Below are 24,857 nucleotides of genomic sequence, written 5' to 3'. Positions count from 1 at the left end.
CAATAAAAAGACAACAAATCCAGTCGAGAAATGTGCAAAGGACTTCAATAGACAGTTCTCAAAAGAAGAAAAACTTTTTTGTATCCCTATATTTATTGCCGTTGAATTCACAATAGCTAAGATATGGAATCAACACAGATGTCCATCAACTGATGACTGGATAAAGACACTGTGGTATATATACACTATGGAATACTCCTCAGCCATAAAAGAAAATGAGGCCCTGTCTTTTGCAACAAAATAGATGTAACTGGAAACCATGATGCTTAGTGAAATAAGCCAGTCTCAAAAAGACAAATATCATATGCTTTCTCTGATATGTGGCAGCTAATACGAAATACCAAAAAATATATAGGAATGAAATAGTCATTTTTAGCCCTTATTTATACTTGGAACTGTGGCTTTCCTTCCTTTTACTTGTTGAATATTATGATTAGTTGTGAAGTAAGCCTGTGAATATAGAATGGATTAAATTATGTCCTAGCAAAAATTGATGGAGAAGGGAGGGAGGGAGGGAGGGAGATTAGGGGGGGAGCAAGGGAGTGAGAGAGCTGTGGTTGTCTTCTTGGAACTATACCTATGGAATGTATAAAAACTGTTCTTTATATTAATAATTTTTTAAATATTTATTTGTTTGAAAGTCAGAATTACAGAGGAAGAGGGATAGACAGAGAGAGAGGATCTTACATTTGCTAGTTCACTCTCCAGATGGCTGCAACAACTGGGGCTAGATCTGGCCAGACTCAAGAGTTTCTCTCAGGTCTCCCATGTGGGTAGCAGGGTCCCAAGTACCTAGGCCATCCTCTGCTGCCTTTCCCAGGCCATTAGCAAGGAGCTGTATTGGAAGTGGATCAGCTGGGACTCGAACTGGAGCCCATATGGGATGCCAGCATTGTAAGCCCGCTATGCCACAATGCCAGCCTCAATTAAAAAAAAATTTAAGGGAAAGTTTTAGATAAGTTCTGAATGTAGGCTGGTATGAGGGAGCTGCAGGTATGCTAAAAAAAAAAAAAGAGAGAGAGAGAGAGAGAAAGAAGAAGAAGAAGAAGGGAGGGGGGAGGGGAGGGGAGGGGGAGGAGGAGAAATACAAATGGCCAACAAATATATGAAAAATGCTCAACACCACCAGCCATTAGGGAAATGCAAATCAAAACCACAATGAGATATCACTTCACCCTGTCAGAATGGCTAAAATCCAGAGTAACAAATGCTGGTGAGGATGTGGACAAAGGGGAACACTTATACACTATTGGTGGGAATGTAAATTAGTGCAGCTACTGCAGAAAAGTGTGGAGATTGCTTAAAAAACTAGAAATAGACCTGCCATATGATCCAGCAATCCCACTACTGGGTATATACCCAAAGCACTTGAATACATTGTATTAGATACCTGTACTACCATGTTCATAGCAACACTGTTCACAATAGCCAAAATTTGAAACCAATAAAGATGTCTATCATCAGATGAGTGGATAAAGAAAATGTGGTATATATACACAATGGAATATTATATGGCTATAAAAAAGAATGAAATTCTATAATTTGTAGCAAAATGGATGCAACTGGAGGAAATAATGTTGAGCAAAATAAGCCAGATCCAGAAAGACAAATACTGGTATGTTCCCCTTTATATGTGGAGAACCAATTGCTCCAAATATAGCTTTGTAGAACTTCATTTTATGTTTGTCAAATCAATTGGTAAGAATGTTGTAGTACTATAGTTTTAATGACCTGTGATTACTTTAAAATTTACTGTATATAAGTGAAATGGACATTTTTCCATTAAATTATTGTTTATAGCCATTGTCTACATTCCCACTGAGTCTTTTTACTTAACTTCTTATTTGAAGTATTATACCTTTTTACTGTAATCTAATTTTAAAATGTCACCTCAAAAACTAAAAAAAAAGGGAGGGAGAAGGAAAGAGGGTGGGGAGAAATGGGGAATTTTATATACAAATCACACTGAAATGTGTTTGAAAATGAGCTAAAAATTAAAAATAGGCATCAATTGTATTATACATTTGGCCCGTTTCTGTCCCTGTTTGTTGCAGTGTAGCATGGTTCTGTTTATTTGCGAGCCTATCTGCTACATCACCTCTATTCCAGGGCAGGCCATTTCAGAAAGTTCGTATGATTTCAGTAGCCTCAAGGGTGGTCCCTTTGGGTATGACAGTGTGGATCATCATAAATTTCCCCCAGAGTGGCTTCACTACTGGCCTTTTTATTATTGTTGCTATCTTTTCTAAACTGGATGATTTTTTTAAAGAAATCCCAGAAGAGTAACAACACTGGGTGGAGTTCCCAAGTTCTTAGTAAGAGTGGTGTTGGTAGGTCAAGCAAATCTTGTAACAGCTATCAGCAAGCAGTTGGGTGTAGAAATTCTTTTATTTTTATTTTTATTTTTTTATTTTTTTTGACAGGCAGAGTGGACAGTGAGAGAGAGAGACAGAGAGAAAGGTCTTCCTTTTACCGTTGGTTCACCCTCCAATGACTGCCACGGCCAGCACGCTGCGGCTGGCATGCTGCGGCCGGCACACCGTGCTGATCCGAAGGCAGGAGCCAGGTGCTTCTCCTGGTCTCCCATGGGGTGCAGGGCCCAAGCACTTGGGCCATCCTCCACTGCACTCCCCGGCCATAGCAGAGAGCTGGCCTGGAAGAGGGGCAACCGGGACAGAATCCGGCGTCCCGACCGGGACTAGAACCCAGTGTGCCGGCGCCGCAAGGTGGAGGATTAGCCTATTGAGCCGCAGCACAGCCAGAAATTCTTATATTAAGAGCTGTCGGAGCCAGCGTCATGGCTCACTTGGCTAATCCTCTGCCTGAGGCGCCGGAATCCCATGTGGGCACTGGATATTCTCAGCTTAGGCTGGTTGAGCAGACCCAGGTTCAAAGGGTTCCAGGGTCCATGGTCCATGTTGGGGTCTTATCAGAATCGAGGAGGAAGCAGTCAGGCTCTGGCTCTTTTCTATATGGTGGACAAGAGAAGGTGGTTCCTTGTCAGAACTCCATGTCCATAGAAACTGTAATTATGTCATTTGAAGTCAGCTTGTCAGCTCTCTCTCGTTAATTTCTCCTCCCAGGCAGTGAGCAGTGTCTAGGGTTCCTGCAGGTAGAACGCTCCCTACTGACCTTGTGTGGATGCCTTTCTGCTGTATGGACTCTGTGGTGAACAATTCATCTTTGTAATCCAATGATGCCCAAACGCTCTGACCTCTCCTCTTGTGGCCACTGGCAAAAGGGGTGGTGTAGCTCATCCCAAAGCTCTGGAGCTCTGCCTCCTCTGAAAAGTTTGCTGGCTCTGGTTAGCTTCATCAGCTTGGGTTTTGGAGTGTGCCTCTTTCAGGTCTTCTCTAATGTAAGTCAATGGGCAGTGCACCCTGATGGGCAGAATGAGGGCCAATGTGATGAGTTTCCTCACATCTTTTTACCCCAAAATGTTTTCACCTTCTATTTTCCAGCTCTCATTTTATCTAAGACCCAACCAAGTAGGTGCCATTAGGTACCAACCAAAAAAATCTGTGAAGGTATAAACCTTAGGAAACCTTCAAGGACACACCCTATTGCTATGTGCAACCATAGTTGCACATAGGGCAACTGGAGTATTGAGATGGCTGAAAGGCTGCAGCTGTTCTTTGCATCCCTTATGGCCTGTGTTTCTCAATCAGTAAAGAAAGAGCATTGGTTTTCTTGTTTTAAGAGTGCTGACCATCCCGCTGTCTCCACTGAGCAAGAGGCAGAGGTATGGGGCAGGGTGGAGGGGGCTGTTTGGCAAGTTAACCTCATATGGCAAAGTATGTGGCTATTTCCTCATAAATGTGTAAATGCAGTAGGACTGAATGTAACTTGATCCTCTAGTGCCAGTTCCATTTATTAATGGTTTCTGTAACTGATCCCCCTTTTTCATAGGGAGATTTTCCCTTTACCCAGGGCATAATGGAAATCTCGATTTATAGGGTGAATTGGCTCTGCCCAGTAAGGGCTTCAGTTTTGATAACTGAAAATGTAAAAGTTACAGATAAATAGGATAAACAGGTGCAGCAAAGAAAGAATAGAGTGATGCTAAACTCAGATGCTAGCTTCATTTATCAGTGTGGAAGGTTGTGGTGCCAGGAACTTGTATTTTACCAGAAGGGGACTGGTTAACTCCTCTGAATTCTGCATATAATAGCCCAACAGTTTAGAAGCCTGGGAGGAGCCTTGTACCTTATACAAGGCATCTATCCATTCTTTCTCACTGAGGGGCTTGCTGGTGGCTCTCATGGCCTGTGAGGAGGGGGTCACTGATGTGATGCTAAAGCTGAGTTTCTGGTGGAAGTGTGGGACTGTCATTGAAGTTCTGTCCACAAAGCCCACATGTAAATATCAGGGATACTGAAGTACTCTATAGACAACCTCATCTACAGGTGATTGGTGCTATTGACTCTCAACAATGAAAGAAATTTGTGGTTGATTTTCCTGTAAAATTTTTACTGAACAGAACATGTTAACTAAGTCTGTAAGTCCATACCATCTACCCACCTTGTGTTTAATGTCACTCACTTGGTGACAGTGTCTGGCAGGGATGCTCTAATAAGAACAGCCTTGTGTAACTTTGGAGAGTCTATAACAACCTCTAGCCAGTAGTGGCTTAAGCACAGCCACACCAGAGAAGAGATTTGTGAGATGGCACCCTTCTAACTCACATCAGCTCTAACAGGCTGTTACTTTCAGTGCCCTGCCTTAGTAGCACTGTGGCATATTTACCATATGGTCCAAGTCAGGGAAAGCTAATTGGTTCCACTGGGGTGGTGCCCACCAACAGTGTAAAAACTTTATCTTTGTTTCCTGAGGTCTCCTGCGGACTTCAACGATGGAAACAAGCCAGTAGTATCTCTTAACAAAACTGGACCAATTTTAGTAATTGAGTGGGTAACTACTCCCTTATTTATCCTCCTTCTGAGCTTGTTACCTCCTTGAGGTATCCCTTTAAAGTATGAGTGCTTCCTGGGAGATTTGAGCATCTGCGTCCAACAGAGCCAGCTGCCACTGTTTATTTTTTGGAACCCACACTACAATTAATGTAAAAGGCTAACTGTCTTACAGAAGTATCCTGCTTCCACGACAACCAGGTCTCTCCATGAAATACAAAGAGGTACCTGCCACTGATGGAGACTGTATGCTGACCCTAGTAAGTATTGTTAAGTGTTCCATCTATTTCCCAGAGATCATCCAACTTGTAATCCCTCTGTCCTTTATACAGATTCACACTTAGGTAGGTATATGGTTTGGGGAAGTTTGCTTGGCCTAAGGGAAGTGGCAGCCTTACTAGTGTTGGTAATTTTTATTTGGAGAGAGGTAAAGACAGAGAGAGAGGTCTTCCATCCACTGGTTCACTCCCCAATTGGCCGCAACAGCTGGAGCTGCGCCGATCCAAAGCCCAGAGCCAGGAGCTTCTTCCAGGTCTCCCACGTGGATGCAGGGGCCCAAGCACTTGTACCATCTTCTACTGCTTTCCCAGGACATAGCAGAGAGCTGGATCGGTAGAAGAGCAACCAGGACTAGAACCGGCGCCCATATGGGATGCTGGCACCTCAGGCCAAGGCTTGAACCCACTGCGCCACAGTGCCGGCCCCAAGAGGACTTATATTTGTTAAGAGCCTCCCTGAGAAACAGCAAAGTGGACCCAATACCTAAATTCAGTCCCCTCCAGACTTGCCAAGTCATCATGACATATACCCTCTGCCACAATGACAACTCAATCCAACACCCCCAGCTGATCTTTAGCCTCATCTAATGTTTCCACTGACAATCTGCCTGGGATGTTATGAGGCAGGTTGGTGGTAACAATGTAGGATGGGCAGCCTTACCAGCCATAAAAATCCATGCTAGCACAGTCTGTGTGAACCAGGGTCCAAAGCCTCTTCCGTGGGTTACTTCCGTCTTTCACACTAACTTTATGAGATTCTTCAGAGAGGCACGCTGTTTTCATTGCATATTATGGCAACCTGGGTTAGGTGGAGGCTGTTCTCCACAAGAGACACTCCATACAGCCAGGGAACCCGATTTCCATCCGATACTTGGGCCAGATCTGTAAGGAGAGTCTGGGCCTTAGAACAAGAAAGAGAAGGTGTCTCTCCCTCCACACTAGAAAAAACATCTCCTTGCCCCTTCCCTCTTGTCTTTTCCAGCAATTTTTTTGTGGTTATCGGGAAAGCAGAGGGTGCATTATCTCAATCATTATCATGAGGACATTGTGCTGCCTTTTCCTCTAGAGGACAGCAGTCTCCACCAGGTCCTCCACCCCCTCTGCTGTCCAAGATCCTCTTGTCCAAACATCCTGGTGAGAAGCAGTAACCCCAACACATTCTTGGGGTAGGAAGCACTGGTTCAGCAGGATGGCATCTCATCCTTCAGAGTCTGGGGATGGGTAGGAGTTTAAACTTCCTTTCTTTTAGTCTCTTGGAAGTAATGCTTTAACCATGTTTAGCCCAAGGATTAGGATATCACTCTGGGGGAGGGGCTAGAATAATGACATCCATAACAGCATGATTATCCCAAGAGCAGAGGCATGCTAGTTGTTTGCAGAGGATCTCCCCCAACTGTTTAGGAGAATGACATCAGCCTGCCATGTCTGCCTCCCTGGATCCACTGCCTATCATGGGAGCCCCCAAGGATAAGGACATCCCCTCATCTCAGGGTACCCCATATCACTGATTCAATATGGGAAACATCTCTTGCTCTAGAGTACTATGGAGTAGTCCACTCTCAATCCAAACTATACCCTTCTTTCCTTTTTCTATCTAAGCCTATGGGTCTTACAACATCCACTGCCTGCCTAGTGAGTGTCTCCAGCAGTGGGCTAACCTCTATCCTAGGCAACTCCATGTTTCTAACCCCTAAAAGCAGACTCTATTTTTGAGACATTATTCCCTTAGTTTCTGTAAAATTTTGAAACTTGCTAAATGGATAATCCTTGAAAATTTGCTAAGTGGAGTAAGACAGAAACAAAAGTATAAATGTATAACTCTACTTACATGAGTCATCCAGAGAAGTCGAATTCTTAGAGTTTGGAAGTAGGGTAGTGGTTACTAGGGCCTGGAGGGAAAGGAGAAATGGGAAGTTGTTTAGTGGGTACAGAGTTTCAGTTTGGGATGTTTTGTAAGTTCTAGACATATATAGCAATGATGGTTACACAACAGTATGAATGTATTTCATGCCACTGAATTATGTAATTAAAAGTGACAAAGTGGCAGATTTTATGTTACAAATATTTTATCATGGTAAAGAAAAAAAAAACTTATCCACAAAGAAAAGCCAAGGACAATAAAGTTTGACTTGTGACTTCTACCAAATATTTCAAAAATTAACACCAATCTTTCGCACATCCTTAAATAAAATTGAGGAGGATGGGTTGCTTCTCAACTCATTCTGTGAAGCCATTATTATCCTGATACTAAAACCAGGCAAACTTTAAAGGAAAATTAGAGACCAATATCTCTTATGAAGAGACACAAAATTACTCAGCAGAATACTAGCAAATCAAATCATACAACATTTAAAAGAGGTTTTGCACGTGACTGTGTGACTAAGCAGAGGAACATAAGGTTAATTCAACATATGTTCAAAATCAGTCCACATGATACACTGTATTGGTATATTAAAGGGCAAAATCATCAATATATGCTGAGAAAATATTTGGAAAAAAAATCCAACACCCTTTCATGATTAAAACCACACAAAACTATGTATAGAAAAGAACACCCTAAGGAGCCCTACTCCCAATTCTGTGTGATCTTTTAATCTCAACCATAAGCTATTATAAAAAACTTTTCCTGACAATCCTCAGTGGGGAAGCTGCACTGTTCACACTAAAATTGCTGCACAACCCAAGTTGCTGCCACTGGGGGGAGCTGTAGTTAAGGAAAATCCAGATGTTTCCATTCAGAGGTCTTTTCAGAGAGCACTTTTCAGGCACCTCCCCTGAGACCTCTTCATTGAGGGGACTTGGCTAAGGCAGTTTTCTCCATTGTCATATTTTTGTTTAACACTTAGCCCCTCCATTCACCTTCCTCCCAGTCCTCAGAGTCTATTAAAAGACAGGTGTCCTTTTTCCAGTGATATTTGGTACTGAGATATTCCCCCCACCACGCCTTCCTCCCGGTACGTGCTAATCCATAGCAGGAACTGGACAGCACTGGAACAGCACAGAAGCTGGAACCTCTGTGATTTTTGCCTCTTACCCTGTAGCAGTAAATAAATAAGAACTTGATTATTACTTTTTGGTTTGTCTCATTTTTCTAATTGACCACCTTATCTCCTTGGAGTTTGCTACTTTCTCAACCTCATAAAGGACATCTATGAGAGATTCACAGCTAACATTATACTCAGTGGTGGAAGAGTGAAAATTGCCACTTAGGATCAGGAACTTGCAATATACAAGTATGTTCACTCTTACTACTTCGCTTCAGCATGTACTGGATATTGTAGCTGGAACAATCAGGCAAATGAATAAAAGGCCTGAAGTTTGGAAACGAGGAAGTAAAAATAACCCTATTTGCACATTACAATTTTGTATATTAAAAAACTGATGATTTTACAAATAGAAAGCTACTGGAGCTAATAAATGAGTTCAATAAAGTAGATACGAGATCAATACAAAAATCTGTTGTGTTTTTATGGAATCACAGTTAGTAACCCAAAGATAAAGAAATGAATTCCATTTATAGTAGCATATTTAAAAAAAAAAAAAACAGTATCTGGAACAAATTTAACACAAAACAAAAAGCCTAAGACTTTCATGCAGAAAAAAAGTTAACCTAGCGGGCCTACGCTTCTATTTTTGGGGCCAGCGCTGTGGTGTAGCTGGCATCCCATATGGCCCCTGGTTCGAGTCCTGGCTGTTCCACTTCCAATCCAGCTCTCTGCTATGGCCTGGGAAAGCAGTAGAAGATGGTCCAAGTACCTGGGCCCCTGCATCCACGTGGGAGACCCAGAAGAAGCTCCTGGCTTCTAGCTTCAGATCAGCCCAGCTCTGTTTCTCTGTAACTCTGCCTTTCAAATAAATAGTAAATATTTTTTTAAAAAAATTTTTTTAGCCGGCGCCGCGGCTCACTAGGCTAATCCTCTGCCTTGCAGCGCCGGCACACCGGGTTCTAGTCCCGGTCGGGGCACCGATCCTGTCCCGGTTGCCCCTCTTCCAGGCCAGCTCTCTGCTGTGGCCAGGGAAGTGCAGTGGAGGATGGCCCAAGTCCTTGGGCCCTGCATCCCATGGGAGACCAGGAGAAGCACCTGGCTCCTGCCATCGGATCAGCGCGGTGCACTGGCCACAGCGCGCTACCACGGCGGCCATTGGAGGATGAACCAACGGCAAAGGAAGACCTTTCTCTCTGTCTCTCTCTCACTGTCCACTCTGCCTGTCAAAAATTTTTAAAAAAAATTTTTTTTACTCTTAAAGAGATCTGCCCACAAGGCTGGCCCTTGGCTGACTCTTGGGAAGATGAATTTCAGAACTGGAATTGTTCTTACCATTCTCATACTGATAAAAATGACCCACTATTGCCTAGACTATATAAACCACGTAGTTTATAATGAATACCTGTTCTTTCTTGGAATCTGGAGTTTTGATTATATGATAATCAGAGGGTATCTACGTGACTTTTCCCAATTAAAACTGAGAACTAAACGTCTAATGAGATTCCATGATAGAATATCACATATGTGATCACAGTTTGTTGCTAGGGGGCTATTTCCTGTCCCCTCCACTGGGAAAGCAATTTTAGGAGTTTTTGCCCGGTTTCCTCTGGACTTTGCTACATGTATCATTTCCCTTTTACTGATTTTGATTTGTTTCCTTTTTCTATAACAAGTCAATAGTTGTGAGTACAACTATATCATCAGTCCCCCAAATCACTACCTGGAGATGGTCTTAGGAACCCCCAATACACTTGTACAAGATGTTCTGCAGATTCCTGAAGCTCCAGGTAGTAGTGGACCCTATATATACTGTATCTCCTTACACATACATATATATGATAAAGTTTATAAATAAGGCATAGTAAGAGATTGACAGCTAATAAAATACAGTAATCATAACATTATAATAAAAGTTATTTAAAATGTATGAATTGACATATTTAAATGTGATTATTGTTTATAGCCCTTGCCTATATTTCTATTGAACCATGGTCCTTTTACTTTTTACTTGTTGAACTCTTTATTTGGTGGAGCACTAAGTCTTTGACTAAAATGTAAATTAAAAATATGTTATCTAAGGCCAGCGCCGCGGCCCAATAGGCTAATCCTCCGCCTGCAGCGACAGCACACAGGGTTCTAGTCCCGGTTGGGGCGCCGGTTCTGTCCCAGTTGCTCTTCTTCCAGTCCAGCTCTCTGCTGTGGCCCGGGAGTGCAGTGGAGGATGGCCCAGGTCCTTGGGACCTGCACTCGCATGGGAGACCAGGAGAGGCACCTGGCTCCTGGCTTCGGATCAGCGTGGTGCGCCAGCCACAGTGCACTGGCTGCAGTGGCCATTAGGGGGTGAACCAACGGAAAAGGAAGACCTTTCTCTCTGTCTCTCTCTCTCACTGTCCACTCTGTCAAAAAAAAAAAAATGTTATCTAAAAAATATAAAGTATATGAGTTTCTGAAATTTTCTACTTAATGTTTTAGGATTCCAACTGACAGCAAGTAACAAACAGTGGAAATCAACAGATAAGGAGGGACTATTGTATAATGGGAAAAACATGTTGAAAAAAATTAAAGCAGTCTTAAATAAATGGAAAGACATCTTGTGTTTACAGATTAGAGGACTCAATATTTTTAAGGTGGTTATACTCTACAAATTCTCTACAGATTCAGTGCAAACCCTATCTAAATCCCAGATGCCCTTTTTTTTTTTTTTTATTAACAGAAACTGACAGTCTATTCATAAGATCCTTATATAAACTTAGGAAACTCAAAATATTCTTGAAAAATAACAACAAAGTTGGAGCATATGTACTGCCACATTTCAAGACATCCTACAGGGGCTGGTGTTGTGGTCCAGTGGGTTAAGCAGCCGCCTGTGATGATAGCATTCCATGAATTCTCATTCAAACTTCTGATCCAGCTACCTGATAGCGCACCTGAGAAAACAGTGAGAGATGACCTATGTGCTTGGGCCCCTGCCACTTACTTGGAGACCCAAATGGAGTTCCAAGTTCCTGGCTTCAGCTTTACCAAGCCCAGGCTGTTGAGCCATTTGGGGAGTGAACCAGCAGATTGAAGATTCCTATTCTTGCTCACCCTCTCTCCCTCTCTCCCTCTCTCCCTCTCTCCCTCTCTCCCTCTCTCCCTCTCTCCAATTCCTCTGTCCCTCCCTCCCTCAGCCTTTTAAGTAAATAAATTAAACACATGCATTATAAAGTGCTGGTAGTCAAGATGTGGTGCATAAGGACAGACACAGACATAAAGGGAAGGGAGCTGAGAATCCAGAAATAAAACCATGATTAATTTGTTTTTGGCAAGGATTCCAAGAAAATTCAATGGGGAAAAGGAAATTTTGGGACCAGCACTGTGGCGCAGCTGGTTAACACCCTGGCCTGAAGCACCGACATCCCATATGGGTGCTGGTTCTAGTCCCAGCTGCTCCACTTCCAATCTAGCTCTCTGCTATGGCCTGGAAAGCAGTGGAAGATGGCCCAAGTCCTTGGGCCCCTGCACCCGAGTGACAGACCCAGAAGAAGCTTCTGGCTCCTGGCTTCGGATCAACACAGCTCTGGCCATTGCGGCCATCTGGGGAGTGAACCAGCAGATGAAAGACCTCTCTCTCTTTCTTTCTCTGCCACTCCTCTCTCTGTGTAACTCTTTCAAATAAATAAATAAATCTTTTTTTAAAAAAGGATATTTTATCTCAAGCAGTGCCAGAACAATTGAATATTCACATGCAAAAGACCTCACACCATATACAAAAGTTCAAAAGAGATCATAAGCATAAATGCAAGAAAAGAAAGAAAATATAGGTATATAAGTCTTATGATCCTGGATTAAATGGCAAAAGTTTTTGGGTTTCAAAAGACATTTAAAAAAAGTGAAAAGAAAATGCACACAATAAAAGTTCTTTGGAAATTATGTAAGTATATCTGAAAAGGCATTTGTAACTTGCATATATAATGACCTCTTACAGACCAATAAATTTCATTTATTTGAAATAACAATAATGGGTAAATCCATAGAGGCAGAAAGCAGATTGGTGGTTGTCAAGAACTGGGGAGTGGGATATGTGGCTGTGGAATGGGAAGTAACTACTCAGCAGGTATAGAGTTTTCTTTTGGGGTGATAACAACGTTTTGAAACAAGGTATAGGTGGTAACTACACAACACTGTGAATACATAAATACCTCTAAACGGTTCACTTTGAAATAGTTCATTTAACATGAGTTTCATGTAATACGAATTTCACCTTGATTTTTAAGAGTAAAGTGAAATAGAATTTTAAGATATCATAAGCAATGAATAATTAGCTCTGTTTGAAAAGAACTTAAAATTGAATATTTTATCAAAAATGTAGAAGGTGATCAATATTCCATACTATAATTTTAGTAAAACATGAAAGTTACAAAGGGATTAATAGAATATATAAATAGCTCCTGAAAAATACGCAACATGGTAAAAAATGGGGAAAAGCTTGGGCAAAAGTACAGAAAAGTAATTCCTATCATGGCATGGACACTGAAAATCTCAGATACATAGCTCAACATTTAAAAGGACAGGATAACTGCTGCTATTAAAAAGATAATGTTATAACTTCAAGTAGTTTTAATATTGCTCAGCAATAGGGGAAAAAAGTACAATCTTCTCAAATTAATATCTTTTTCACCCCTTATTTTTAATTTTTTCTCAAGCTCAGCTAGAAAAGAAACTGTGTTATCACCATCACTCCCTTCTTCAGAATCTTTGAGAATGGAATGGTCATGATTCAGAAAACAGTAGGAAAAAGGAAAGATGTACACTACTAATCTTTTTCCTTGGAAACATTTCATGCAATTTCACATACCAATGTTTATATGCGAAAAGTGCTTCCCATGTCCATGTAATATTATAAACCAAAAAACTCCATCCAATCTAAGGATGAATATGAATATCTGAACAATTTAATAAAAAGTAATGACATAAAGGCATGGGGTGTATTTCCAAATATAATAAGAGCAATGTACAAATGAAATGGAACAGCTAACAACTTTTACACAAATACATCTAAAGAAGAGTAACAATCTTTATGACATGTCTATCTGAACTTTATTCTTTGTTGTAGTACTTTCAGAGCTAAAATTAATTGTTAGTAATTTTAAGTGTCATCGAAAACACAAAACATGGAGGCTACTGTTGTGGTGCAATGGATAAAGTTGTCACCAATGACACCATACGTGCACTGGCTAGAGTCCCAGCTGCTCCACTTCCAATCCAGCTCCCTGCTAAAGTGCCTGGAAAAGAGCCTGGGAGATGGAACATGTCCATGTGCCTCTGCCACCCACATGAGAGACCCAAAAGAAGCTCCTGGTTCCTGGCTTCAGATTAGCCCAGCTCCAGCCATTGTGCCCATTTGGGGAGTGAACCAGCGGATGGAAGATTCTCTGTCTTTACCTCTCTGTGTATAACTCTGCTTTTCCAATATATAAATAAATAAATCTTAAAACACACACACACTATCCGGCGCCGCGGCTCAACTGGCTAATCCTCCGCCTTGCGGCGCCGGCACACTGGGTTCTAGTCCTGGTTGGGGCGCCGGATACTGTCCCAGTTGCCCCTCTTCCAGGCCAGCTCTCTGCTGTGGCCAGGGAGTGCAGTGGAGGATGGCCCAAGTCCTTGGGCCCTGCACCCCATGGGAGACCAGGAAAAGCACCTGGCTCCTGCCTTCAGATCAGCACGGTGTGCTGGCCGCAGCGCGCAGGCCGCACCAGCATATTGGAGGGTGAACCAACGGCAAAGGAAGACCTTTCTCTCTCTCTCTCTGTCCACTCTGCCTGTCAAAAATAAAACACACACACACACACACACAACAATGAATATTCAGAAACAAGAATATTTTTTCCCATCTCCAATATTTAAAGTACTACCCTGATATGAAAACCAGACACAAAAATAGAAAACTACAGGCCAATATCCTTGATGAACAAAGATACAAAAATCTTCAACAAAATACTAGCTAACCAAAAGATTATTCACCGTGATCAAGTGGGATTCATACTGGGATGCAAGGATGGTTTAACATACGCAAGCCAGGCCCAGCACTGTGGCTCAGCAGGTTAAAGCTCTGCAGCACCGGCATCCCATATGGGCTCCGGTTTGAGTTCTGGATGCTCCACTTCTGATCCAGCTCTCTGCTGAGTCCTGGGAAAGCAGTGGAAGATGGCCCAAGTCCTTGGGCCTCTATACCTGTGTGGAAGACCTGGAAGAAGCTCCTGGCTCCTGGCTTCGGATCAGCTCAGTTCTGGCCATTCCAGTAATTTGGGGAGTGAACTGGTGGATGGAAGACTTTCTCTCTCTCTCTCTCTCTCTCTCTCTCTCTCTCTGGCTCTATCTCTCTGTGTAACTGTCTTTCAAAAACTAAATAATAGTTGAAAATATATAGATATATATACAAGTCAATAACATGATACACATCAACAGAATGAAGGACAAAAATCATGTGATCACCTCAATATTTGCAGAAAAGGCATTTGACAAAATTCAGCATCCCTTCATGATAAAACTGAACAAACAGGTACAGAAGAAACATCTCAACATCGTAACAAAGAAAAGCCAAAGGCTTTCTGAGATCTGGACCAATACAAGGATAACCACTTTCACCACATTTTTTCAGTACTGGAAGTCATAACCACAACAATTATGCAAGAGAAAGAAGTAAAAGGCATCTAACTTGGAGAGAAGGAAATCAAGTTGTTACTGTTTATAGATGTTGATCTGAGGTATAGTAAACCTCGTAGTTTCCACTAAGAAAATACTGGAACTGATGAACAAATTAGCAAAGCTGCAGGATACAATGTCAACATACAAGTCAGTAGAGTTGTTATACACCAGTAATGAGTCATCTGAAAGACATGAGATAGTCCTATTTCTACTAGCTACAAATAACTATCTCAGTAAATTTGACTGAAGAGGTGAAACATCATACAATGAAAGCTGTAAAATATGAGATAAATTCAAGTGAACATAAATAAATGGAATGATATCCCACATTCATGCATTAGAAGAATCAAAATCATTAAAATGTTTGTTCTACCCAAAAGAGTTTACAGATTTGGTAATCCTTATCAAAATACCAATTCCATTTTTCATAGAATTGAAAGAAAAAAAAACACTACACAAATTGCATTGAACCACAAAGACCCTGAATAGACAAAGCAGTCTCTTAACAAGAACAGAACAACGAGCATTACATTACCTGAGCTTAAAATATACCAGAAAGTTACAGTCATTAAAATAGCATGGTGTTGGCATAAAAACAGACACTGACAGTAGAATAGAATAGAAAGCCTACAAGGAAACCCATTCATCTGCAACCAACTGATCTCTGTCAGGGTGCCAAGAACACACAATGTAGAAAGGAAAGTCTTCAGGGCCAGCTTTGTGGTGCAGCAGGTAAAGCCGCAGCCTGCAACACCAGCATCCCATAAGAGTACCAGTTCATGTCCCAGCTGTTCCACTTTCAATCCAGCTTCCTGATCGAAGCCTGGGAAAGCCAGGAGATGGACCAAGTGTTTGGACCCCTGCCACCAACATGGGAGATTCAGATAAAGCTCCTGGCTCCTGGCTTTGGCCTGGCTCATCTCTAGCTGTTGTGGCCATCTGGGCAGTGAACCAGCGCATGGAAGATCTCTCAGTGTCTCTCTCCCTCTCTCTCTGTAACTCTGTCATTCAAATAAATAAATAAATCTTTAAAAACAAAACCAAAAAACCACAACAGTCTGCAATAAATAATGCTGGGAAAATTGGATATCCACATACCAAACAATGAAATCAGACCCCTATCTATCAACATACACAAAAATCAGCTCACAGTGGATTACTATCTTAAATGTGAGACTTGAAACCATGAAGTCACTAAAGGAAAAAATTGGCATGGGAAAGGATTTGGGGGCTCTCACTCCAAAAACCACAAAAACTAACAGCAAATATAAACGAGGTTTCATAAAAATAAAAATCTGTACAGCAAAGGAAACAACAGAGTAAAGAGACAACCTCTAGAACGGGAGAACATATTTGTAAGGTATGCATTCGCCAATCTTTTGCTGAGGATTTCTGCATCTATTTCATGAGAGATGCTGGTCTACAGTTTTCTTTAGTAATGAATTCCCAGTTTTGTGCTTGGGTATTGTTAACCTCATAGAGTGAGTCGAGAAGTCTTTTTTCTGCTTCTATCTTCTGTAATGGATTGTAGAGAATATGTATAATTTTCTTTAAATATTTGATAGAATTAACCAGGGAATCCATCAAGACTTTCTATTTTGGAACCTTAATTATTGACTCAATTTCAAAAGGCCTTTAGATTATCTATGTTTTGCTCCACTTCCAATACAGATCCCTGCTAATGCACCTGGGAAATCAATTGAAGATGGCCCAAAGGAGATCTTCAAGAAGCTCCTGGCTCCTGGCTTTGTTCTGGCCCAGTCCCAGCTATTGCAGCCATTTGGAGAGTGAACCAGCAGATACAAGACTTCTCTGTCTCTCTTCCTCTCTCTGTAACTCTGTTGTTCAAATAAATAAAAAATCTTTAAAAGAAAAAAAAAAGAATGCCCTTTCAATGGGAATTTACAGTGTGTTGCCCTTATGATGGGGTTTCATTCACTTAACAAACTTAGGAGATTTTTTTTATTCACTGGGATGTTTCTATTAATTGCTGAGTAGTAGTGTACTGTGCATATAAATCACAATTTGTTTATTCTTTCACCAGTTGATGAACCTTAGGGTTTTTCCAAGTTTCTGGCTATTATCCATAAAGTTCCTATACACATTCATGCATAAGCCTTTATGTGAATATTGTGGTCACTCTGTAGAAGTAAATTTGCCAAGTTTAGATGTTGAGATTGAGGATGCCGAGAGAAATTAAGATGGCGAAATAGGAAGGGAGCACATTGATATTCTTCGGCAAGACACAGGTTAATAAAAGTGGAGATACTGCAGGGTCAAGGAAGAGTAGGGGATGAAACAGCAGAGGAAACTCTTCCGGAACTAGTGATTCACAGTGGACCTGCGTGGAGAGCGTGGGAGCCCAAGTTCGGGACACCAGCGGCAGACTCAACGCACCAGCGCTGGAACGCGAGGTGAGCCGAACCTCCATAGCCCGAGACACCAGCGGGCAAGCGGAAAGAGGAGGCTAGAGGGAACGAGGCTTGAAACTCCGTGGGGAAAAGTTCACCAGGCTAACTAGAAGAGAGAGAGGGAAAAAAAAAAGTGACTGAAACGGACACGAGTTTCTCTCTCTCCGCTCACCCCTCAAGGGCGAGCAAGACAAAGAGCAGGCGCCATTTTGGACATACGTCATAAGCAGGGCGACCTCAGGTCTGCACCGGCCCTGAGCCTAGCAGAAAAACCTGACTCTGGGGGGAGGGGTGAAATAACAGGAGATTAGCATCTAACTTGGCAACCCAGTGGGAGACTGCAGGAGAATTGGAGCCCACACCGAGGGTAGCAGAGATTCCCTGTGTGGTCCTTGGGAAAGAGCTCCCAATCTCTGGCTCCTGTGGGTATATCATTTGCCTGCTAACTACCTCCAATTACATTCAGCTGTGTGGAATTACTTCCCTTTTGAATCAACAAAAGAAAGAGACATTTACCACACCTAACCTGGGAGTTTCATCTTGACACAACCCTCAACCCTGAGGAACCAAACACAGCTCTCAGTCCACACCCATCTCAAGCCTCTAAGGCTCCACCAAAAGCAGACAGTCCACTTAATCTAGAGTCATAGTATAACAAGAAAAAAAAAACACCACAGTGAAGAAACCAAATATCTCCAACATGCCATACAACAAACGCAAAAACCGAGGTAAGAAGAACAAGGAAGACACTATGACGCCCCCAAATGAAAAAGACACCCAACTCAAGATTATGAAGATGATGAGATCGAAGAAATGCAAGAAGCAGATCTCAAAAAATTGATAAGAACATTAAGAAGTTCTCAAAAACAAATTCTTGAACTACAGAAATCCTTAATGGACAAGATCGAAAATCTCTCTCGTGAAAGTGAAATATTAAGGAGGAATCAAAATGAAATGAAACAACTAGTGGAACAAGAAATGGTGATTGTGACAAGAAATCATAATGAAATGAAGAATTCAATAGATCAAATGACAAACACATTAGAGAGCCTTAAAAACAGAATGGGCGAAGCAGAAGAGAGAATATCAGACTTAGAAGACAGAGAACAGGAAAGGAAACAGGCAAACCAAAGAAAAGAAGAGGAAATTAGAAATCTGAAAAATATTGTCGGGAATCTACAGGATACTATTAAAAAATCTAACATCCGGGTTCTAGGAGTTCCTGAAGGCATGGAGAGGGAGAAAGGATTAGAAGGCATTTTCAGTGAGATACTAGCAGAAAATTTCCCAGGTTTGGAGGACAGAGGCATCTTAGTACAGGAAGCTTATAGAACCCCTAATAAACATGACCAAAAGAGATCCTCACCACGACACGTCATAATCAAACTCACCACAGTGAAACATAAAGAAAAGATTCTAAAAGGTGCAAGAGAGAATCGTCAGATTACTCTCAGAGGATCTCCAATTAGACTCACAGCAGACTTCTCATCAGAAACCCTACAAGCTAGAAGGGAATGGCGAGACATAGCCCAGGTACCAAGAGAGAAAAACTGCCAGCCCAGAATATTATATCCTGCAAAGCTCTCATTTGTGAATGAAGGTGAAATTAAGACTTTTCATAGCAAACAGAAACTGAAAGAATTTGTTGCCACTCATCCTGCCCTGCAAAAGATGCTTAAAGATGTGTTACACACAGAAACACAGAAACATGGTCACCAATATGAAAGAAGGTAAAGGAAGGAAACCTCACAGCAAAAGATCACAGGAAGCTCAATTTCTCTTTGACATAGAATTAAACTCTGATGCTCTGTTAAAGCAATGTGTTAAAGTAATCTATTATGTTCTCTTGATGTCTGTTAAATTCTAATTGTTCAAAAACAGCTGAATTTTTATTAAGAGCTATGGGTTATTTAACTATGTGCTTATTTTCAAAGATTTGAATAATCACCTTGTAACAATGATCAAATTTGGTCTATGTTATGTCATGATTTTAAGAAATCTTATTTCAACCAGATATTTTGGATTTTGATATTGGTCTATTATGCTATGTTATATGTGCGTACATATTGTATGTCCACATGGGGAAATTTTATTAAGAGTTTTATTTTAAATGGCTTATAGATAAGATTGTCCATAAATTTAAGCTGCTAAAATCAATCAAAGATACATTTTAATTTGTGTGACCTGAATCTGTGTATCATATGTTTTAAACTTGTTGGTAGAAAGAAACTAAAAACATTTTATATGGTTGTGCTTAAGTTTACTGGTTAAACAAACTACACCATGTTAGATATTTAAGAGGTGTTTTCAAATACATGATTCTTAAAATTTATAGAAGGCATTGGACCTTCTGGTAAATGTTTTATTAAGTTCTTATCTAAGGGTTGAAACGGTTTGCTAAGTATTCATGTAATATTGCTATTGTCAGCAAGTGATCTAGGACTTGCTCCCTCATTTCTATATTCTAAGCCCAACTTGTTCTTTCATTTCTCTATTCTCTTCAAGCTAGGAAACTAATTCTATTATGAAGGAATCTGTAGGATGCACAATTTAATCTTTAGACCTTATAAGAGATGGCTAACATTTTTCTGTAATAGCATAGCCAAAATAAGAACTTAAATTATAATCTCATAGCTAGATTCACTTCGCCATCAGCGAAGTATACAGTAAGTAGAAAAAACCTCCCTTTCAGACCAAAGGGAAAGAAAGTTTTTAAGTGAGAATATAATTTTCCTCATGGGCATTGTCTACCTTAGAAAAACTACTACAGAACATGCCTGTGACTATAGACTTGTAGTTCAGGCCACCGAAGATTAGAGATGGGACATGGGCACTCCCTTGACTTGCATCCTCTGGTCTGCTTTTAACACAAACCAGGAGGAAAAGAAAGCTAGGCATCAGAAGCAATGGGTGGCAGGCCTATTAATGGCTGATCTGTACGGTGATCTGCCCTCAAGGAGACCCAACAGGCCAGTACACTGCAGTGGCTTTCAATGTGGTAAGTCTGGGCTTCAGCAGAAGTCAGCTTGTGAAGAGCCCTGGCAGCTCTGCCAAGAGTTGGGTCACTGGAAATGGACCTGCCCTGGAGTCGAAGGATGCCCAGGTCAGAGCCACAGATCTTATTGGCTCTAAGCTGAAAAGCCCTTCACTCAGCCCAACTTCCAAAGTGACCACTGCAGCTGAGGGGATGGTCAAGTAGGGTCAGCAACATTGCAGGCAGAACTGCAAATTTCTTGTTAGAGATGCCACCTGCCTTTACCTGGCCAGCTCTCCTCCCAGGCCAGCCAAGTAATGAAAGTCAACAGAGTGCCTTCCCCTAGGAGGTTCACACCTCCCTTAGGATATACCCCATGTGAAGAGATAGATAGGTCTGGGCCTCTTAACTTACAAGGCCTAAAGCCCAACAGATTATTATCAAGCCCCTTCTATCAGGTTCTATTTGCCTCTCAATCAGAAAACTTAATTGTAGCTTAGACAGCACCTTTCTTAGCTCCTCTAATAATGACTCTGTCCTTTGTTCTAGTCCTGTGCCCCTAGTGCCCAGGGCCCCTAGTGCCCTGTCTAGTGCACTTGGGCCTCATTCCTTTGTAATCATAACCTCTACTCTACCACCAATGGCTCTATTCCCAACCTGTGTGTACTGATGGTCCTCTTCCCCACTTAATGCTGTATAATTGTTCAAACCTGGTAAATGCCACTCTTAGGATCATTGGTTACTATCCTCACCCTGTCTTTTATGACCTTGTCTAAATATGATCAGAGTCGGGGAACTTGGAAGGCTTCCATAGCCTTGGCAACTCATGACGACAGCCTAGGGTGGTTACTGGTGCCATAAACTAGAGTGTCAATTTGTTGGGTCAACAACAGGAGCCACTGTGCGCTTGCACCTGATGTGGAATCTCTGTCCTTAATGTGCTGTACATTTTGATTTAATGCTATAACTAGTACTCAAACAGTATGTTTCACTTTGTGTTTCTATGTGGGTGCTAACTGTTGAAATCTTTACTTAATGTATACTAAATTGATCTTCTGTATATAAAGAGAATTGAAAATGAATCTTAATGTGAATGGAAGGGGAGAGGGAGCGGGAGAGGGGAGGGTTGCGGGTGGGAGGGAAATTATGGGAAGGGGAAGCCATTGTAATCCATAAGCTGTATACTGGAAATTTATATTCATTAAATAAAAGTTAAAAAAAATAAATAAATAAATAAAAAGAGATTGAGGATGCCAGCTTACCCAAAGGTGTGACAAAAGGGGAAGAGAGGTGTGAAGCCTAAAATGTCTGCAGCAAACACACAAAAAGTAAGCTAGACTTTTTTGCATTGTACATATATTTTTATGTGCAAATGAGTAGGAAGGGAATTGTTGGTTTGTATGGTAAATGTATATTTAACTTATAAGAAACGGCCAAAGTTTTCTGAAGTGGTTATACTGTTCTGCACTCCCATCAGCCAAGTAAGAGTTATAATTGCTCCACATCTTTACCAGTATTGTGTTTTCCCTTTCAAACTGTACCTGAGCTGAGGCCTGCACTGTAGCATTAATAGGTTAAGCCACTGCCTATAGCATCCTAACGGCTCAAGTCCTGGCCCCTCCATTTCCAATCCAGCTCCCTGCTAATGTGCCTAGGAAAGCAGTGGAAGATGGCCCAAGTACATGGGCCCCTGCACCTACACGGGAGACCTGGATGAAACTTTGGCTCCTGGCTTCAGCCTGGCCTAGCCCTGGACATCGTGGCCATTTGGGGAGTGAACCACAGTACATGGAAGACCTTCTCTCTCTCTCTCTCTCTCTCTCTCTCTCTCTCTCTCTCTCTCTCTGCTTCTGCTTCTCCCTCTCTGTAATTCCACCTTTCAAATAAATAAATAAATGAATCTTTATTTTTTTTTACCTGGGGCTGGCACGATAGCACAGCAGGTTACGCTGATGTTTGTTGACACTGGCATCCCATATCAGAGTACCGGTTTGAGTCCTGCTTCCGATTCACCTCCCTGGTAATGTGCCTGGGAAAGCAATGGATGATGGTCCAAGCACTTGGGTTCTTGCCACCTGGATGAGATTCTTGGCTCCTGGCTTCAAAGCCTGGGACAGACCTGGCTGAGGTGGTCATCTGAGGAGTGTACCAGTAGATGGAAGATATTTCACCCTCTCTCTGTCAAGTAGATAAAAGTAAATAAACATTTTAAAATAAGATTAAAAATTAGCTGTAATAGTAATTGTGGCTTTACTTTGTACTTCCCCAGTGACTAATGATACTGAGCATTTTTCAGGTGCTTATTTGCCACTCACACATCTTCTCTTAATATCTGGGGAAACTCTCAACTCTGTTCAATTTCATTTTAATGGTTATAGAATTATTCAGGTTTCCTACCCTTCTTATAGATTATTTTATAGGAGTTTATCCAGGTCATCCAAATTAAAAATTTATTGGAATAAAATTATTCATAATTTTACCTTTTTTTTCTTAATTATTGCAAGATAATTAATGTACTCTTCTATATTCATAATGTTACCTTTTTGTGCTCACTTTAAGGTCATTAGTTTTGCTAGGGGAAGTAGCTTCAGAAATCAGAGACGCAAGGGCCTGGCACACTCTCCAGGTACTTCCTGACCAGGCAGGGAGTACTGCACCTCAAAGACCATGTCCTGGTCAGAACCAGCTGCTAGACTCAGCAGACACCTTGAGGAAGATTTACGGGTGGTCCCAGAGCTTCCTGTGTTCCTATTAAGACACCCCCACCCCCAACCCTTACAAGACTGCCACATTCCCCAAAGGAGGGAATTCCTAGCACTGCACATATTCTTGTATAAAGGCAGCAACGCAGGTATGACTCTACCCTAACGGCAGAGCTGACACATTTCCCAAGGAAGATGGGGCTGGACATGACCAGCCCTTTTCCCTAAGAACTGCTCCTGTGTCCCTCAGGCAGGCCTGTAAACTCAACATTTCTTGTGATGTTCAATCCCTTCACCATGTTTTCAGCAAAAAACCCTATAATCCCTACCTAACATTTCCCTTCATCTGAATGTAACAGCTCTTATTTTTTTGCCATGTTGTACAGATGTCTAACAACTACTTCTCTTTTGTCTTCTTCTCCTGCCCTCAGTGCCATCTCTGGAGGGCCTCAGTCTGGTCATCTTAACACTTGAGTTCAGCATTTCAGAACATGCTATGATGAACCAGAAGAGCAGTGCCCTCAACTCACCGATTTCAAGAGCTAAATGAATGACTTGGGCAAGACTGTGTCAAGTCTTGGTAACACAGGATATAGCTGCCTATGGTAGGCATATAACTGTCCTTAAAGGACAAGTATAGAAGATGGGCATTTGGTGCAGTGGTCAAGAAGTTGCTTGAGATATCCATAATCCACTTGAGTCCTGGCTATACTTCTGATCCCAGCTTCCTCCTAATGCACAACTTGAGAGGCAGCAGGTGATAGCTCAAATCAGCTCTAAAATACTGATGATGCCTTAGTTACAAGGAGCAGGAAAGATTAAATGAAAATATCCAAAATCAGAAATGCTCCAAAATCTGGAACTTTCTGAAGGCCAAAAGGATGCCATAAGTAGAAAATATCACACCTGACCTCTGATGTTTTAACATACACAAATTTTGTTTCATGCATAAAATTATTTAAAGCACTTATATAAAACAATTACTGGGCCTTGAATACAAAGTATATATGAAACAAATCCATTTTCTGTTTAATCTCGGGTCCTAACACCAACATAACTCATTATGTATATGCATATGTTCTAAAATCAGAAAAAAAAATCCAATATAAATCCAATATCCAAAACACTTCTGGTCCCAAGCACTTTGGATCATGGATACTCAACCTGTACTATTCAGGAAATGGGGCTCCCTCCCTTCTACCCTTTTCCATCTATGTCTGGGTGATATAAGAAATGGCCACATGAGACCTACATGACATTTGCCAAAAACTACTGTTGAACAAATGTCTTTTACATTGAATAGCAGCCGTTTTCACCAGGAAAAAAAAGTCCTCTTATGATGATTTCATGTGTTTTCTCATATCAGACAAGGGATATATGGTACACATCCTATTATCCTTTTTTTCCTCAGCTGCCAAGAAGCTCAGGATAAAATTTGTGGTCAAATAATGATATGAAAACAAATGGACATAATACCACAGAAAACATGCTAAAGACCATAAAGAAGGCCTTTTGGAGCAATATAGGGCTTGGGAAATAAAGTGGACAGAATGGAGAAGGCTGGAGTTCTATTTTTCCTACTGGACCAAGAGCTCCTTGGGGAATAGTTATGGCTTTTATTCACCTCTGTATGCACTCCGTGCTGAGAGTAGAGCCTTTTACACATAGTCAGGAAAAGAGAAGTCAGAATGGATGGAAACAGAAATATCAGCTAGGAGAAGGGAGGCTAACAGCGTCTGAATCCCAGGACCATGCAGGCTGCCCAACTCTCACCAGGAGCTCAACCACTCGACCAGTGCATAAAATCACAACACCTTTGAGGGGCCACTATGCCATCATCTGAGTATTTCACTGTGAGGAAAAGAGAATGCCCCAAAGGGAATCTGAGAAACCTGTGCTGCAAGT

At 41.5% G+C, this 24,857-nt stretch overlaps 1 pseudogene; it reads right to left on the bottom strand.

Moving 5' to 3' along the window:
- Window positions 1-5,952: 5,952 nt before the first annotated feature.
- Window positions 5,953-24,857, bottom strand: part of LOC133771083 (F-box/WD repeat-containing protein 12-like) — a 39,886-nt pseudogene continuing 20,981 nt past the window's right edge.

The sequence above is a fragment of the Lepus europaeus genome, chromosome 12 (genome assembly GCF_033115175.1).
Source record: "Lepus europaeus isolate LE1 chromosome 12, mLepTim1.pri, whole genome shotgun sequence".
Classification (NCBI taxonomy): domain Eukaryota; kingdom Metazoa; phylum Chordata; class Mammalia; order Lagomorpha; family Leporidae; genus Lepus; species Lepus europaeus.
This window is presented reverse-complemented; position numbering and strand designations above follow the sequence as displayed.